This window comes from Camelus ferus, chromosome 16, assembly GCF_009834535.1.
Source record: "Camelus ferus isolate YT-003-E chromosome 16, BCGSAC_Cfer_1.0, whole genome shotgun sequence".
Taxonomy (NCBI): domain Eukaryota; kingdom Metazoa; phylum Chordata; class Mammalia; order Artiodactyla; family Camelidae; genus Camelus; species Camelus ferus.
Window position 1 is genome coordinate 41,943,643 of NC_045711.1, and position 19,827 is coordinate 41,963,469.

General features: G+C 44.2%; 1 non-coding gene across 1 annotated transcript; it reads left to right on the forward strand.

Moving 5' to 3' along the window:
- Positions 1-526: 526 nt before the first annotated feature.
- LOC116656915 lies at positions 527-689 on the forward strand. The gene has a single exon (XR_004311922.1). It is a non-coding gene; the product is annotated as a U1 spliceosomal RNA (small nuclear RNA).
- Positions 690-19,827: the final 19,138 nt, after the last annotated feature.

Sequence of the window (19,827 nt, forward strand, 5' to 3'; positions counted from 1 at the left end):
TGCTGCTGCCCTCTTACCACTGTAACACACGGCCACCATGGCTCTAAATGGTCCAGTTTTCAGGAGGGCTGGAAAGGTCCGTGTGTCCCAGTGCCCTTCAGGGGACAGAAGGAGCTTTGGGATATTTGGACTGGTCTCTTAAGCATCTTTTCTTTCCTCTTTGTCATCTAGTTTTCTTTCTGGAAGATTTTCTTGGTTTTACTTCCACTTATGTTTGGACTCTTTTCTTTCTTCCATCATACAGTTAATTTTCAAGAACTTTTACTTGTTCACCAATCATTCCTTTTTTGGTGCTTCCTAATCTCATTGTACCATTGTAAGGTCTTCCCTTAACTAGCTGAGATTTTAATTAAAAATTTAAGTTGTTTTCCTCTTTTCTATATTGTGTTCATTTTCTCAGAGTTCTTTTTTCCTATTTTTTTCTCAGTTTGTTTTTTCTCCTTTATATCTGAAGTATCTCATAAATGTCTGGTGTGCACTGTTTCCCTGCTTATATTTAAGAATGAGGCATTAAAGGTTTCATTGGATTCTTACCTGGTAGGGGAAATACGATGATGACAAGTGTGGTTTTCCCAGGGCGAGGCTCATCCATTGCACTCTGGATATGCTGACCCCTGCGATTTCCCCAAATGTGGGAAACTGCACTGCATGATTTGTGGTAGTGGGGAAAATCACCTGATTTTCACCAATGTCCCCTCTGCAATATCCCCTTTGGTTTCTAGTTTCCTCTGCCCTGTTAGACCTTTCTTCACTCAACTTGCTTCTCCAAAACATCTTGAAATTTCTTATGTCTTCTCTCCTCTTTGTCCTAAGGGTTTTTGTTTTGTTTTTGTTTTTATTCCTTTACTAATGTTTTAGTTGTATCTCTGGAGGAAGATAAAATCTCTTGTAATCCATCTGCTCTGTTTAACCAGAAATGTGTGCTAGTTTTCCTAAAACACAGCACAGCCTCAACAAAACACACCTGTGTGTGAGATTCAGGCCATGGATCACGAGTTTCAACCAAGATACTACCAGTGTAGTATCTTGGGTCAAAGCTAGCTGTCAACCAAAGAGTTTACCTGGATCGGGAAGCAGAGCCTAAGAATTTGGGGAGATACTGAGATAGAGCAAAACCACCCTAAATGGATCAGCAATTGAACATTTAATTCAGGTAAGTTTATTTGGCAACTGCAATCTAATTAGGATTATCTGGTGTGTGATACTGACCTGGACTGTCAGGTTTTTTAGCTTCTTGTCTAATTAGGCAAATATTTAACTGGGTATATCAATGTTCTTTCTCTTACCATTAAGAATATTTCTTGAGTGGGAAATTGGTAATTACAGTAATATGAATTTTGTGTAGATAAACACCTTCCTTTATGTTAAGCAGGAAAGATGAAAATACCTAGGAATATTAGAGCATTCACAAGGCATTCTGAGTGGGTCCTAGTTGAAATCATTTTAGTATCATCTAGTAATTCTGGTCTCCAGCAAAAGTGTTTTCAATGAAATGAGTGATGTGGGGTCCTACACATGGAACACCAAGTGCTTGAAGTCATTCAAAAGTATCAGGAAGAGTGCTCAGAAGTAGGAAACAGAGCCGCCCAGAGTGAGGCTGAAAAACAGGTGCACATGGTCATTTGAGGTGTAATCAGGATTCCTCCTACCACTTAGAAACAGGAAGCATCCCGGGCAATGGAAAAATCCTGTGTAACCAAGACACCCACCCCAGGGACTCTCAGGGCTTGAGAGAGACCTAAGCCCTTTCCACTTTTTGACAGCTCTTCTACGTTCAAGAATAAAGAAGTACCAAAACGGAGAGCATCAGGCAGAAATGCTTCAGGCTACCAGTCACTTAAAACCTGATTTATTGTTAAAGAAATGAATGTGTTTCCTGGCAAAATAAGAACTGGAGATGATGCTGGTATTCGTCAACCAGACCCCAGGCGAATTTCTGTCATTTTCCTCCACCCTCTGTGACAAACTAGCTTTGGGACCTATGTACTGCCTCCTACCCCCGAGATAGCCACCACCATTCTAAGCATCGTGGCCTCATTCAAGGCAGGAATGAGGATGGATGGGAGTAGCGCCAGCAGCTGTGGTTCCATTTCTCAAGGAAGCAGTTTTCCCAGAAGCTCCCAGAATCCTTCAGCTTCTGTATTGGCCAGAACTATGTCATGTGGTACTCTTAGCTGCAGGAAAGTCTGGGAGAGTGAGTATTCCCTCCCCCCTCCCCGACTCTATAGTGGAGGAGGCCAAGGAGAAGGGAGTTGGGAATTGGTATTAGATTAGTCAATCTGCAGGGTCTGGTGCCCTGGCTTACAATAATGGCAGCCTATACCTAATGTTACCATCTACCAAATTATTTTAACACTCTATACTGACACTGATATACAGAAAATGAGCTATAGTTGTGCCACTTGAAGGGCAATTAGAAATATATAGTTCAGAATTTTAATTTGAAGTGCCTTCTGCTGGCATTGTGGTCCAGTAATGAGAACCAAGTTGAAAGACTTCTTTCAATACTATCAGTGAATTTCTGTGACTCTGTATAAATTGAATTCCAGAGAACTGACCAAGTCTGAAATTGATGTATCTTGTTTATTATTTGTTTATTGTCTGTCTGTGCCTACTAAAATATGAGCTCCACAAGGTCAGGGACTTTCACTTTCCCACTGTATCCTCGATGCCTAGAAGACGCTTAATAAACATTTATTGAATGAATACGTAAATGATAAACTCTCTGAAGCCCATCTCTGGACCTCAAGTGAAGAACCCTGCTTCCTAGGATGATTCAAAAGTGAATCCTTTAATAGTTGACAAAAATCTGTGTTAATGCTATCAGAAATTACTTGTGGGCTTTAGGGAGGCAGGCTAGTAAAGTGCATCCCTTGTCTAGGGCTGAGTTCTGAACTACTGAGACGTGAAGGAGTCAAGCAGGTGTTGATTGCAATGTCACCTTCATTGCTGAAGAAGCCAGGATGGAGGCTACAGATTTAGGTGAACTGGACAATGACCAATGTCCTAATTAGAACCCCCCTGCCTGGCCATAAGAAGTTCTGAAAGCCCTGAGCCTGGCTGCAGGGCTGGCTCCTTTCCAGCTGTGCTTGCAGCTGGCCAGCTGGTGGGATACCCCACACGAAGGAGAGCAGGAGGCGGGGCTTAGGCAGCCCTCCTCAGCCCGCAAACCCACCTCCTCCTCCCAAGAGAGACTTTCCAGCGGGGAGAGTGGCCAGGAGGGTGTGACAAGTGGAAAGCGGTCTTTCCCTGACCCCCACCCCAATTTATCAAGATTGTACCTTTTCCCTTTCTTCCTCCAGGTTGATTCTTTTCTGCATTATTACAGGAGATTATGTCAACTACAGTCCAGTGCCCGCCTGGCATTCAAAGACAGTACGCGTTTAACATGCTTCAGCCTCTTTTCTTCCTCCTCCCACCTCGGATGATCTCTCAAGCAAGGTGGGGAGAAATGAACCTTCCCTTCCTCCTGGAACATGTTTCAACTTCATTTCTCCTTGGGATTGCTCAATTTCCCTTCCTGTGTTTGCAATTTCCCCAGGCATGTGACTTGCATTTGGCAACCCTTGTCCTGGGGCATTGGGACAGTGGAGTTATGCCTCGAATACCACGTTCCTGCACCATGAAGTCAAACTGTACATATTGCCTAGACCCGCCTGTCCCCTCTCCCTGCTGAGGGCTCTGCTCTCCCCAGCCAGCTCCAGACCCCATCCTGTCTTCCATGGGCTCTAGTTCCAGTAGCTAGAAGACATTTCTCTCTCTCTGACACCCAGCAGGCATTTCTTATGTTTGGAGGACTCTCTTCTTTATGGTTTTATTAAGAGGAATCACCCACCTCCGGCTACAGAAATTGAAAATGCTGGATTTTCTCTTTTCCAGAGTCCCCTTTGCAAATAGAGCCTGGGCATATGGTCCAGGCTCACCAATCAGAGGGCCTGTGCTGGACTTTGATGGGGGTGCTGGTGTGGCCTGGGCAAGCAGGGACCCCAGAGAACATCCACTTTTAGTGATAGAGAATGCAGCTGGTCTGGATTCCTGGCACCGTGGGGTGACAGAACTTACCCTGGCACACATGGAAGTTCCATTTGGGGACATGTCCCTACCTGTGTAGCTTTGAGCCTAGTTCTTGGGCTGGTTGTGTGAGCTGCCCATTAACCTTCTGAGACATTTGCTGCTTAATTCAGTCATTCTGTGCCTATGATTTCTAGCTGGGAACTATGACAGTCACACAGTAATTGAGTCCCTGACCTGTCCTTCCAAGTCTAACTTTCTTATCAGTTCCCACTTGATGTAAGAGAAGGGGACCCACATTGCGTCTCAGGGAAGGATATTAACCTAGTCACATTGTTCTTTTGTGTCAGGGGAGACCGAGCTGTGGAAAGTGCCCTTAACTCAGACTGAGAACCACATTCTTTAATCTTCATTTTATCAAAACTAACCCAGTGACCTTAGGCAAGTCACTTCACCTCCCTGGGTTTCCTCATCTGTCAGGTGGTCTAGATGGAGATGCCGATCAGAAGACGCCTCATTTCTACATCATTCTTGTTCTCCTAGCCTGAGTTTCATCACAGTGCTTCAGTTTAGTGGAGTATTTTTGTTTGTTTTTCCTGTAGTAACTTGTAACTATAGCTCAAGCAAGAAAGCTTAATGGATGGTTAATTTTATCGCTCCATGCCACTCCTGGTTTCCAACCCCAGGCTCAGATATATCCCAGCTTTAAAAACCCAAGAGCTGGAACTCCACAAAACAAGGCTTGATACATGTGTATTCAAGCTATTCACAAGGACTGGATCTAGGAAGTATGTCTTCTACTTACGGGTGCAATCTTCTTTACCTATGGATAGGGAAGGGCTTATCAAATCAGCCCAGGATTGGGGCTTAAATCCTGACTCTAAGTGGCCTTGAGCGAGGACCATCAGGTTCCCACACGCCGCTTCATGCTACTAGCTAACGAGTTGGGGCTGGCTTATCTTCCCAAGGAAGATGTGAGTTTCTCAGGAGCAGGATCCGTGTCTTAAACGGATTTCATGTCCACCCTCCTACCCCTCTTCCTTCGACTTTTATATACCTATGTATACATGGAACATCTCTGGAAGACCACCCAAGAAACTGACAGCAGTAGGGGCTTCAGGGAGGACTGAAGCCACGAGGAAGAGGAAGGCTTTTCCTCACTGTACATTCCTGAATATTTGGCCATGAACGTAATGTGATTATTTTAAACTACTTAATAGAGAAATAAGAAAACTCACATCTTCATTTTTTTTCATTTTATGGTAGTACAATAGTGTGTTTGTCCAACCCCTTATTTGGGGGCATTCTGATTTCTCTATCTGGTTAGGGGTTGTTGCTCACCTCTCTTCAACCTGGGATGGCCTCCCAGAGGAGGTGGCTTCTGACGGGTGAGTAGGAATTAGGTGAAGGAAAGGTATCCAAGCAGAGGGACCATCGTGAAGGTATGAGAGCATGGGCCTTACGAGAAAACGCAAGGAGGGTGGACTTGGTGAGGATCAGCCTGAAGGGATGGGATAGGTCATTTAGGGCTCCTGCAGCATGCTAGAAACTTGAATCCTGGGACTTTATCCTAGACACAACAGGAAGCCATTGAAAGGAATTTAGGTTGGTGAGTAATACTGATTAACTGTACCAATCAGCAACTCACAGACAATGAGTAGCTTCCCATGACTTGTTGATAAGATAACTGGATTGTCATCTCCTAGAACCCCCCTACTGTGGTGTGATCGTGAGACCCCCCTACCAGACCATCAGGTTATTCTACTTTTTGTGGGACAGTCAGTGTCTCTGCTATTTAAAGGCAGGGGGTCTTTAAAAGATCAGTGCTACTGCCCTCGGTGGTATTTGGGGTGATGTTCATGGGGGTTTCATGGAATCAGATTTTTGGTGATGGGGAAAACTTAGGAATCCAGTCCAGTTACAAATCCAATTATTTGTGGGGAGCACTTGGGCTTCTGCAGACATGCTTACCAAGAAAACCTTTTTCTGATCCTAAGTGCCTTGCAATAAATTGAAGACATCGATGTAATCTGAGAGGCTTAGAATCCCTAAGAAATCATCAGAGGAATTCGGTTCGTCCTACCAAGGTTCTCTGAGCACTGAGTCTGTGGCAGCATGACACTTGACGAGCAAAGGTCCCTGCCCTCTACGAGGTCAGTCTAGCAAAATACAGGAGGATATGAGATAAGAGTGATCATTTAAAACAGGAAGTTTTACTGTTGAACTCTGATATTAAAGTGAGATCAGATAAGAAAACATTTGTGAATCTTCAAGTTCAAGCCAAGAGTCTTAAATATCTATCAGGTAGTTCACCTTTTTTCTCTGGGGCCGACGACACTGATCTCACCAGTGGTGGTCAACATTTCATGAGCTCTCAGTCGAATATCATTTTCCCAAGATTTAGCTGCCATACAATGACCATGGTTCTTATTTTCATTTGAGGGATGTAGGGTAGATTAATTAAAACTTACAAAGCTTCACATTAAAGTTCAATAAAAGTTGGAATAAAATACATCTAATACAAAAAGAAAAATGCAATATGAAAATGAATGTATGTATATATGTGTGTATAACTGGGACCTTATGCTGTACACTAGAAATGGGCCCATTGTAACTGACTATACTAAAATAAAAAAACTAAATTAAAAGAAAAACGCAAAGGTAATTTACTCAAACCAGAACCCTTATGAGAGTCAAAGGGGTGCAATTTAGTAATTTCACCCAGAAAACAGGTATGAGCTAAGGCTGTCCCAGGGAAAGCAGGGCTTAACCAGCACCTTAAGCTGTGTATCATGTAGGGAACTCATTCTGTTACCATATTGGTTGACTGGACTCGCGCCGGCATCCTAGCCTGTGCCAGGACCCCTTGTCTCCACCAGGGAGGTTCTTTTTCTGATCAGATTCACACAGCCAATAAAGAAACCAATGCTGAGACTGGAACGGCATCAGCTTTATTCAATGTCCAAAGAATGGAGAAGCAGGAACCTAGTTCTCAAATCAACTTCCCAACCCAATTAGGGTGGAGACACCAAATCTATAGAAGGGTTGAGGTAAAAGGGAGGGAATTGGAAAGAGGAGGAGGAATATTCATGACCTATCAAAGAACAGGGGTGTGGTTTGGATCCGGAACTGATGCAACAGTCCTTTTCAGTCCTTGAATGGGCTTTTCCAGTTGTCATGGCGATTGTCAACTGTCATGGCGCTGGTGGGAGTGTCATTTAACTTATATATTATAAGGAGCAAATAATGAGGTTCAAGGTCTACTGGAAGTCAGAGCTTTCCATCTTCTTGGGCTTAGTTGGTTCTTGTTTTTTCTCTTTGCAGCTTCCTCCTGAAATTTAGATAAGAGTAATTGTTTTCCATTCAAGGGAGGGGCCGAGGTAAGATTCTAGGGCAACAGCCTCAGTAACAATTCTACTTAGAATAAAAGAAAGACCAACTATTAGTTTATCCATAAATAAAGGTTGGTTTATTCATAATAAGGGTTGACCACGCCCTACCCCCATAAGCAGTCTGGAAGTGGGTTGTTGCTGGTGGCCCAGCTGCCCCTGTGTGCAATAGTTGAAGGTTCCAATTCCCTTGGCCTTTCCCTCCAGTGCCAAAATATCAGATCCAGACACTGCAGCCAGGCAAGAAGAAAAGGTGTGGTCTGGGGTGGGGAAAGCTGAGGCTTTCCAGAAATCCTCTGTGGGCTTATGTTCATTCAGCATTGACCAGAACTGTGTCCCATATCCCCCAGCCACAAGAGAGGTGAGACGGCTCCTTTTCAATGAGGGAGTAAACAAAGGGAAGAGAGGGTCCAAAGGGCTTTGGGTGCAACCTACAGAGCATCTGCCCCAGGCTCCAAGTGGGAAACACACAGAGCTGTGGTTGCAGAAGAGGACACACCTAACTATGCAGGGGCGACGGGGGTGATGGAAAAGGGCTTCCCGGGCTGGAAACGCAGCCTTGGATGACTCAGTGGATGGAGAGCTCCCAAACGGATGCTGAGAGTGAGAAAGGGCACTGTAGGCAGAGCTCACAGTGCTCAGGCTCAGGAAATTAGGCCCAACAGGTAGAAAGGGACCTGGCACTAAAGAGTTTGGTTTTCATTGGCTATTTTATGAATCCTCTGGGGCGCTTCCAAAGTAGATTTCAGGGTGTCCCCAGATCTACCTCACCAGAACCTCTGGGGATGCCTGGCAAGTTTGGGAAAGTTGGTTCTCAAAGTGTAGGTAGTGCCTAAAGCTGCCCCCAGGGGCCCCACCCAGACCAGGCATCAGAGTGGAAGTCCACCCGGGGAGGGAGCTGCTCGAGGAGGGAATGGTCACTGGGTCACTGCTAGCCGCTCAGTTTGGTGGGGCCCAGAATGAAGGTGTACCAGTTCTGCAGGTGGGGTGAAAACAAAAAGTGGGAGAATAGCAACAGAGTTACCCTAGTTCTTTGCGGGTGTGACTGAGGCTGCACATTCTCAGCCTTTTGGCCATTCCGGAAAATTCCCAGCCAGGGCCCTAACCCTCCCAGGGGGCCAGAGGGCAAGATGAGCCATCAATCTCCAATCGGGGCTTCCAGGGCTCATGCACCCTCAGGGCTTGGGCTCACCCACCCTCAGGGCTTCCCTGCCATCCCTGCCTCTATTAACTCTAACTCCCCACCCCACCGGCCCACTGCCTAGTTAGCCTGGGGAAAATGGTCAGCTACTGGGCTGCAGGAAGGAAGAAGGGAGAGGCCCTGGATGCTGTGTCTTTGCCCCGTGGGCTAGTTTGGAACTAACCAGGGCCACCTGCTATCAGCAACAGTGGTTTCGCAGGTAAAGCACCATTTGTCTTGCATCAGATATTTATCCTAAATAAACCTCAGTGACCTCAGGGACCCTGGGCCAGCAGTGGCGTTGGTAGCGATAGAAGACAGAGGAAAACACCCACAGTGCTAATTTACAATGTGGCTCTCAAAATGTGAGGTCTCACCTTTCACTTTGGTTACCTTTCCATCTCCTCTTTTATTTCTGCTACAAACATTCCTTTGAGAACCTGCCATCTGCCTGAAGCTGTGATGGCTCTGGGGTCCCAGTGATGCAGGAAAATGGATGAGAGGCGTGAGGAGGGCCATTTCCCAGGTCTCAGTTGAGCCTCTGGGACGTGCCCCGCCAGGTGTGGGTCCTTGGCTTCGCACAGGAAAGAATTCAAGTGCGAGCCACAGTTGAGTAAAGGTAGATTTATTTAGAGAGATACATACTGCATAGAGTGTAAGGCAAGAGAAAGGCAAGGAAAAAGGTTTGGGAACTGGGTGCTCAAGTGAAAGTAAAAGTAGGTACACATTCCATAGACAGAGTGCGGGCAGACAGAGTCTTTGAAGAGGAGGGAGGGAGCGAAAAGAGCCTCTAGGCATGGTGTTGCCAGTTTTTATGGGCTCAGTAGCTTCACACGCCTACAGGTGGGACCATTCCAGCTACCCTGGGGAAGGGGCTGGGATTCCCAGGAATTGGGCCACTGCCCATTCTTTGGCCTTTTGTGGTTAGCCTTGGGACTGTCATGGCACCTGCAGGCATGTTATTTATCACGCTGTTACAGTGAGCATATAACGAAGCTCAAGGTTTACTAGAAGTCAAACTTCTTAATTCTTAAGGCCAACCAGGAGTTGAATCTTCCACCATTTTGGTGTTAAATTGCTCTTGTTCCTTGAGTGGCTGTGCCCTGTCCCCTTCCCTCCTGTCCCACCAAGAAGAAAGGCAAGCCCTCCAGTCTGGAGTAGAGGAGATATCAAAGGTGTGATAAGTAAGCAAAGAGCTGTGACCACACTAGCGCTCATCTGGAGTAGGATGGGGTGCAGAGTGGGGGTGCAGGCAAGGAGATCTGAGCCAGTCTTAAAAAGCCAACTCTGGTCAACCAGCCAAAAGGAAGTTTATTCTTGCTAGAATCAATTAGCCGGAGGGAAGACATCATGGTAGGATTTCAGGGACAAAACAGGGAGTGTTTGCAGATTTCTTTCCTTACCACTCAACCCCACAACCCTAGAAAACCTCACTTCCATCCCCAGTTAGACTAATCTTTAGTACTTTGGGATCCAGACAATGACCAGAAAAGGTCCAACGGGGAGGTGTTTACTGTGGGAGGGGGAAGGAGGGAGGAGAGTAAGTCAACCTTCTGATAAAGAGTGGAATGGGGAAGAGGGAGGGAGGGTGGAATCATGCCGGACTGCTGAACTGCTTCTAGAAGCAGGCTCTGCTGTGCAGTTAAATCAGTGGTAAGAAGAATTCGGGTTTGGAGGTGGCTTTTCCTCCAGTCTTGGCATCTAGATCACCCCGGCTCTGCTCCGCCCGTCACTCATTCATTTGCTCATTCATTGATGCAGGAGATACAGCCATAGACAAAAAAATCCTCTGACCACATGATTTCTGTCCCCATAGGGGAGACAGGCAAAAAACAATCAAACCAGTAAGGGGTAAAGAGGAACAAGAAAGAGAGAGGGAAGGGCGCAGGGAGAGGGGGTGTACCAGTTCCGTACATTGGGGGAAGCCTCAGTAATAAGGTGACAGGTGAGCAGAGACCTGAAGGAAGTGATGGAGTGAGGAGCATTGGCAGAATGGCATTCAGTGGCAAGAGCAGCCCCTGCAAAGGTCCTGAGACAGGACTGCTGGAGGAAACTGAGGCTGCTGGAACAGGATGAGCAACAAGGAATTCCTTTGAGAGAAGAGACCCAGAAGGAGTTTAAGAGCACTAGCTTTGCAGCTAGGCCCATGTGGGACCCATTATCTACTAGCTGTCTGTGTTTAGGCAAATTGCTTCATTCTCCCAACGGCTCATTCTTCTTGTCTGTAAAATGGGAGGGACAAAATTATTGCCCTTATGGTGCTCCTGTTACAGAACCACTCTTGGGTCTGCTTGCCTGAAGCGTAGCAAAGGCCAATCTACTGACACTGGGTTGGGGTGAAAGAAAGTACAGCGTTTATTGCAGGGTACCAAGCAAGGAGAATGATGCTCAAAAGACCCAAGGTCCCCAATGACTTTCGGGGGAGAGTTTTTAAAGACAGTGTGAGGGAAAGGGTCACAGGGTATATGATCAGCTCGTAGGACAGTTCTTTGACTGGTTGATGGTGTGGTAACAAGGTCATGTTTTGGGGAATCTCAGTCAGCTTTCTGGTTCCAAATGAGTCTGGGGTCTGGGTACTGGTGGTCGGCATGCAGTGAACTTCCTCCACCTGGTAGGGGTTTCAGTATCCGCAAAACAACCCCAAGGATACGGCTCAGGGTATTATTTGTAGCCCTTGAGGAGGAACTAAAAGTCCATGGCCTTGTTTTATGGCTAAACTATTATGATTTTGTCTTGCTTGACTGTTTTCCTTTGTTTCTGCGGTTTCTCACTTCCCTGATTAGATTTGCTATTTGGAAGTCTGGTGAAGGCCTGGGAGGCTAAATCTTTTCTACAAACAAGAGGTTGGGGACATGGAGGGAGGGTGTCTGTCCCTAGGAAGGGTCCTGCTCAGTTTCACTCCATATGTTTTCCCTAAATAAGTGGCAGCTATTACTAGGGGTATTATAAGCACGATCTGCACATGTTCAATGTTTACTATTAACACTTTCCCCAAAAGATTTTCCAATGATATATTCTAGGTATTTTCTTTTTGATTATTTTTTCCGATTTTTTTCATTGTAAAAAAATATACATAAAATAAAATTGACCATCTTAACCACTTTTCAGTTCGAAGTTTAGTGGTGTTAAGTATATTCATGTATTGTTGGGCCACCAACACCACCATCCATCCACACAACTCCTTTTATCTTGTAAGATTGAAACTCCAGCCTTTCAGTAGTAACTCCTCATCACTCCAGCACCCTCGCCCCTGGCCACCACCATTCTACTTTCAGTTTCTATGAGTTAAACCATCCTAAGTACTTCATATAATTATATGATATTTGTCCCTTTGTAACTGGCTTATTTCATTTAGCATAATGTTCTCAAATTTCATCCCTGTTGTAACGTATGTCAGAATTTCCTGCCTTTTCAGGACTGAATAATACTTCATTGTGTGCATCTACCATATTTTGTTTTTCCATTCATCCATAGATGGACACATTTTGGCTACTGTAAATAATGCTGCTATGAACATGGGTGCACAAATATCTCTTCAAGACCCTGCTTTCAGTTCTTCCAGATATATACCCTCAAGTGGAATTGCTGGATCATGTGGTAGTTCTGTTTTTAATTTTTTAAGGACCCTCCATACTGTTTTCCACAACGTCTGCACCGCTTTACATTCCCACCAACAGTGCACAAGAATTCCATTTTCTCCACATCCTTACCAACACTTGTTATTTTCTGTTTTTTGGGCTTGTTTTTTGGTTTTTTTTGGATAGTTTTCATCCTACCAGGTGTGAGGTGTCTTTTTTTGGTTTTATAAAAACATCCGGGGGGGAGTATATAGCTCAAGTGGTAGAGTTCATGCTTAGCATGCACAAGGTCCTGGTTTCAATCCCCAGTACTTCCTCTAAAAATAAATAAATAAACCAAATACCCGCCCCCAATAAAAGTTAAAAAAAATCTTAAATCACACTGACAGCAGCGTGTCTCTTATGCATCACAGACCAGCAGTCACAAACTACACTCACGCGAGGTGGGGGCTTGCTGCCATCACCCCAGAGCTCTGTCACAGGCACCAAAATTGAGGCCAGAGGAGCACAGAGCTTGGCTGGGTCTAGGCCAGATCGAGTCAGAATCAGGATCCAGTCATCTTCAGACGGAAGTAGAAAGTTTCTCTTTGAATCAATACTTCCTTCCACTTTTGTTTCATTGTAACAGAAACCCTAAGAGTTTAAACCTTTTGCAGGGAGTTCTGAGCTATGGTCAGCATAAGGAAACAACCGTCCTGCTATTTTTTTTTCTATTTTTTTCCTTTTTTTTAAATTGATTTTTTTTGCGGGGGGTGGGGGTTATCTTTACAAGTGTCCTCCTTTTAATCTTCAGTTTTGAAGATGAGTGATTGGGAGGTCCCTTGGCATCTGGCTTGGGTCTTTGGAATGGTCTCTGGAAGGCAGGCAGATTGTAGCAGGTCCTGTCTCTGCCCTTCCCTGCTTGACCCCTGTCTCTGCCAGGCGATGCACATCATATCTGATCTGGAGTGTTCTGATCCATCACACTCCGTGCTCGTCCCCCTCTGACCTCAGGAGCCCACCTCCGGCTGCCCTGCTCATAGGCCGCCTTATCCTAGAAGCACCGCATGACAAGCTTCTCCCTCCTGCAGGACAGACCCTGGTCTCCCTGCTCTTCTTGGTCCACGTGCTCTTGGCTCTCATAACGCAGTTCACCCTCCCTGGCTAGCCCGTGGGTCTGTGCAGGTGGGAGGGATGGGCACAGGCCTTGATCTGGCAGAGCTTGTCCTAGCAGGGGAAAAATAACTATGACAATCAGCAAATTGAGTGCTGCATTAGAGAAAAATTAAGTGCTGTATCAGATAAAAAATAAAGGCCCAGAGGCCAAAGGTAGAGCCCTGGGAGGAACAGCTTATGGCTGAGCTTAGGAACTGGAGGCCCGTTGCAAACCTCAAACCTCGGCCTTTGGTATGTGGCAGGTGCTTTGCTAAAACTCTTTACAAGTATTAATCTCATTTAATCTTCACAACAATCCTAGGAGCCTTTCTCACTATCTTCACTTTACAGATAAGTCAACTGAGGAGTTTATCTCTAGGGAGATTAAGTAATTTTACCAGGGTTCAAAGGTAGGACCATTTTACCCAGAGCTCAAATCTTTAACTACCAAATTCTACCTTTTCTTTAAAACCCTAGGATGGGTTTGACCTGGCCGTGGGGCTTTCTTTAATTCCCAGTTCCTTCACTTCAATCCACATTTAAACCAGTCTTCGGTTTCTGCCTAAAAAACAATGCTTACCATATTTCAATATTTATGGGAAGTCTCCATCTCTGTAACGGTGTATTTCCCAAATAATTTTTCTGATGGACTCAGAAAAATTGAGAGAAATATTGGTCCAACCCCACTGTGGCAAGAGTTTTTCAAACTCTAACTATGAGAGGCGATGGATGCGTTAACTAACCTTTTTGTGGTAGTCATTTCACACAATATGCATATATCAGTTCATTAAATTGTACGTCTTAAACTTACACAATGTTATCTGTCAATTATATCTCAATAAAGCTGGAGGGGAAAAGAAAGTCTTGCTAAAGTAAATATTTTTCAAAGTAAACTGGTCATTAAGTAGATTGGGAATCTTTTGTTATAAGGAAAGATTTCAAATGGAATGGAATTATCTGTAGCAGGTTTACTGTTTACATGGAGTCTAAGTCTACACCTGTCCCTGTCACTTTCTATCACCTTCTGTCAGGCAATTTACCTTTGCTCCCTAGCTTGGAAGTGGTTTACATTTGACAAAGACGCCCAAAGAAGACAATACATCTCAGCTTTAATCTTTCAAGAAAAAATACCTGCCTTTATCCCTGGCCCAAACTTAAAAATTAGACAAGTAACACAGAGAATAGCGACTCCCTTAAAACTGTATTTACCCCGATAACTGGGATTAATGGAGACCTCAGAGCTTTCAGTGACTTCTTCTGACCTCTGCTGGATATGTTTGGGATTGCATGGCCCTTGGATGATTTTAAGCAAACAGCAAAATTAGAATTAAAGTTAAGTGCAGAGGATTTCATCTAAAGCTCTCATTTTTGAGATACAGAAAGTAAGGCCCAATGGGTTTATGTGACTTATCCAAGGTCATTCAGTTACATAATGGCATATTCAGGACCAGCACCTAGATGTGTCCTATTTAATGATAAAACACAGATATGCAAACATTGCTGAACTCCACTGGGATGAATACTCTTTGGATTACCTACAGAGAACCATCAGTATTAGAAGCAGTAACAGTGAGCACAGACCAACTGGTCGATAAGCAAGAATAAAAATTCGGAGTGTTTGGACAAGGTCATAGTATCTTCATGTCCTATATTCCAGATTCCCACGATTCCCTTCAGTCACTGATGACATATGTGAAGTAACAAAGAGATTCAGAAGATTCATTTTCACAAAAGCTCTTTCTTAGTTGCAAATTCCATTCCCTAATTATGGCTTGTTAAAATTAGTTTGCATCACCAGAGGAAATTTCAACTGACTGAAGGTAAGAAGACTGCCCAGGATTAAACGGATTGCTCCTTGTAAGAACTGACTCGGCTGGTGTCCCCGCAAAGGCATTTGGGACCCAAGAGAGGTGTCAGGAGGTTTCTGGTGCTTCTTCAGCAATGAATTTCAGGTCTCCCCTTTGAGGCATATCTAGATCAGAAAGCTGAATGACCACAAACACAGAGTCAACTTATTCCACATGTTAAAAGACCCAGATGCATAGCATTACCTAGATGAGTAGAGTATCATATTTAAAAAAACAAGAGCTTTGAAGCCATGCAGTTAGTGGCTACTTACTAGCTGTGTGAGCTTAGGTAAGTTACTTAACCTCTCTGAGCCTCAGTGGCCTCAGCTATAAAACAAGATTCATAAATGATACGTCCTCAGAGACTTGTTTGAGAATAAACAAGACTGGGTGTGCAAATCCTTAGCATAGTACCTGGTACAACAGACCAAGGGGAGGGAGAGTGTTGAGTTTCTCACATGATATTAGATACACCAGATCTTAATGGTGGAAGTTACACTACTTTTGTTTTACCCACAAAAACTACTAATTTATGTATTTATCACAAACGACGTCTCAATTCTATCCCTCAAAGACCTAATAAGATCATCTAAAGTGGACAAGACATATGTTCACAAATGCTTTCGAAAGAGTGGCATGACATCCCCACTCCAATACTTTTAGTTGTTTGCTTTTGTGTTTTTGTTGTGCCTTCTCCACAATAGTGCTCTTAAATCTTGGCAGCTGAATTGATTGACTCTGTGTGTGCGTGCGTGTGTGTGTGTGTTTAAACATTTCACGAGCATGTGCTTAGCACATTTCTTCAAGAGGAAACAAATCTTTGTCAATGAGAAGCTGAGGGTACGACCCCTCCCTGGGTTAATGAAGTCAACCCAGGCTGTGTTTTGTTGCAATGAGAGAAGGGAAGTGTAATCCTTTCCCATTACGATATTAGAGCAGAAGTCACAGTGGGGTGCTTTTGAGAAAGAGCCAAGAGGACAGAGTTCTGGAGTTTTGAAACTCTTTAGCCAGAGCAGTGCTGCCTTGATCAGTTTTATGATTTATTTGCTCCTATCAGGACAAGTTTGTTTGCACAAAGTTTTCTGTGGCTGAAAAATATTTGCCGAACACAGATCTAGTCTTCCTCCCTAATTTTATGCATGAGAAAACAGGCTCCCAGGAGTGAAATGACTTATCACTAAGTTAGATGAAGAGCCAAAAACAGTACCTAAGTATCTATACTGGTCAGGGGTCTTGGTTGTCCATCACAGAAGCCAGTTTAGGATAACTCAAGTAAAGGCTCACAGGGGCTGTCAGAATTCATGGGAGTCTGAGAGTTGGACTTGGAAATATCACGGACCAAGAGCCCTCTGGAGGGCCAAGAAGCTGGATGGGGTTCACAGAAAGTCCAGAAACTGTCTCATAACCAGAGGAGCTAGTTCAAAATAGTGATGCCTCTTCCGCCTTGGCTACGATGGAGGGCAACAACCTTCCTTTCTTAGTCTTGTGTCATTTGCTCAAGATTCAGAGTCCCCAGTTGGCTGAGCTAAAGTCATATGCTCTTGCTGCGGCTGAATTGGAGTCAGGAGAGGCAGATCCGGCCCCTTGAGCTCCCATGTGAGAGCGTCACCACAATTACCCAGCCACAATCAGGAAGGGATAATGCCCCCCAAAGGAAATTAGGGGGAATGGATGTGGGCAGCCCATGGGGCAACAACAGGGAGCCTGGTGGCACAGGCAGATACATATCCTGACCACATGGATAAATTATCCCAAGCAGGATGGGACATAGCAGGGAGGAAAGTGTCCTTGTTGATGGTTAACCTGACCCTGACTTTCTCAGGGTAAGTCTGTTTCCTGGTGTTACATCCTCGGTACAGTTGGGAAAACCCCTAACAGCATTATCTCTGTGCACTCCATCAACTCATCACCAACTTGAAACTGGTTACTACTGATTCGATACCCATTGCCGAGCAATGGCTCTTTTAGAATATTATTTCTTAAAATTCTTAAAAATTTGGGTTCAAGGTTAGGATAAAGAGCTGGTTGGAACTTAGGGGAAGTTAGGATGGTATATCTGTCAGATTCTCCAGCTAAACAAAGCCAATAGGATGTGTATATACAGGCAGACCTCAGAGATATTTCAGATTTGGTTCCAGACCACTGCAATAAAGTGAATATCGTGATGAAGCATGTCACATGGATTTTTTGGTTTCCCAGTGCATATACAAGTTATGTTTGCACTATACTGTAGTCTATTAAGTGTGCAATAGCATTATGTCTTCAAAAAGCAAAGTAGATACCTTAATTTAAAAATGCTTTATTGCTATTACTATGTACAGAATAGATAAACAACAAGGTCCTACTGTATAGCACAAGGAATTGTATTCAGTGGCTTGTAGTAACCTGTAAAGAAAAAGAATATTTATATGTGTGTATATATATATGACTGAATCACTGTGCTGTACACCAGAAAGTAATACAACATTGTAAATCAACTATACATCAATTTAAAAAAACTGTAAAAAAATACTTTATTGCTAAAAAATGCTAACCATCATCTGAGCCTTCAGTAATATTTTTGCTGGTGGAGGGTCTTGCCTTGATGTTCTTGGCTGCTGACTGATCAGCATGGTGGTTGTTGAGTGTTAGGGTGTCGGTAGTAATTTGAAATCAGGCAACGATGAAGTTTGCTTTATCGATTGACTCTTCCTTTCATGAACGATTTCTCTGTAACATGCTACGCTATTTGACAGCATTTTACCTCCATAGAACTTCTTTCAAAATTGGAGTCAATCCTCTTCAACCCTGCTGTTGCTTTGTTAATGAAGTTTATGTAATATTCTAAATTCTTTGTTGTCATTTCAACAACCTTCACAGCGTCTTCACCAGAAGTTGACTCCGTTGCAAGGAACCACTTTTCTCACACTCAGCTGCAGAACAGCACACTCATTATTCCTCATGAAACATGTTGCTACAAACCTTCAATTTGTAAAGTAGTAGTAGTAGTAGTAGTAGTAGTAGTAGTAGTAGTAGTAGTAGTAGTAGTAGTAGTAGTAGTAGTAGTAGTAGTAGTAGTAGTAGTAGTAGTAGTAGTAGTAATAATATCTACAAGGCACCGTAAAGCAAAATGCAATAAAATGAGGTATGATTGTACATCGAGAGAGGGATTTATTTTAAGGAATTGGCTCACAAGATTGTGGAGGCTGGTGAGTCCAAAATCTGCAGGATAGGAGGCTAGAGACCCAGGAAAGGGTTGCAGCTTGAGCCCAGTGTGGTCCCTCCTCTTCTGGGGAAGTTGGTCTTTTTTTAATCAAGCGCTTTTGCTGATTGGATGAGACCCACCCACGTCATGGTAATCTGCTTTACTCAAAGTCTACTACTGTAAATGTTAATCTCATCTAAAAAATACCTTCACAGAAACTTCTGGAATAATGTTTGAGCAATATCTGGGTACCACGACCTAGCCAAGTTGACACACGAAATTGACCATCCCACATGGATCTCAGAAAAAGAGCTGGGAAGGTTTAAATGACTTTACAACCAGCTGTAGCCACGGTGTGACCTTGGGCAGCCACATTCCCCTTTGGGTTTCAGTTTCCTTATCTGTAAGATTAGAGGTTTGAGCTGGGTGGTCTCTTAAGTGTTTGGGGATAAAATAGGAACGTGTGTAGACAATCTGCTTTTGCTGCAGGTATTTAGGGGTTTTTTTTGTTTGTTTGTTTTGCATTTTTATTGGAATTTTTAATTACAAAAGTAATACATGCTTTTGTAAGAAATCAGAATTAACCCGGCTCTCCTAAGCCCTTGCAATCAGAAACATTAACCATTTGGTATGTTGAATTTATCCCTTCCCAGATTCTCACGGGGAATTTCCAACAGAGTTTAAAATGGCAAGGACATGCATCCGGGACATGGAAACCAGGTAGTGTGATTTTTATGTGTTTCCTACCCAGCACCCATTTCCTCCTTCCTAGCAGCAGCCCCGCTTTGATTCAACTTCCCATCTTCCCTTACGTAGACGTGTGCTTCGAGAAGAACTGATCTCATGCCCAGTGCCAGGCATTAACCTGTTTGGCCTAAGGGGATTTGTATTCCCCTGTCAATTAACCCTGTCAATTAACACACACCAATTCCCTGGACATGGAGATGGGCTCACAAAGGAGTTGGTAACCAACTGGAGCCAATTAGATGTAAAGAGAAGTTTGCTGGAAGCTATATCCTCCTGCTTGAGAGGTACCTACCAGAAGAGACCACCTGTCTTTCTCTGGATGGGGTCAGGTGAGGCTTAGAATTGTGCAGCCTTCTTGCTACGGGAGTAAGATGAATCCAACTCAGGAAAATCCCGAGAACCAAAGCTGAAGCCCTGGTGGTATCACATCCAGCCACCCCCTAGTGGTGGACTTTCCCAGTTATGGGGCTCAATAAATCCTTTTTATTTTGTAAGCCAGTTTGAGTAGGGTTTGGGTTGCTTGTAACAAACAGAAACCTAACAGACCCATCATGAAAGGTGCCGTTGAAATGCCTCTGGAATTGGGGCTAGGCTAACTCTGACAGAATCCCTCTCCTCTCCTGCCACGGAGGGTGAGGACAGGCAGACATGACAGGCAGGAAGCCTGCACAGCAGGGCTTCTCTCTGAGCAGACAGCTGCACCCGGCAGGGCAGTGGGGCTTTCTCAAACGACGAAAGGGAGAGACATCACTGTATC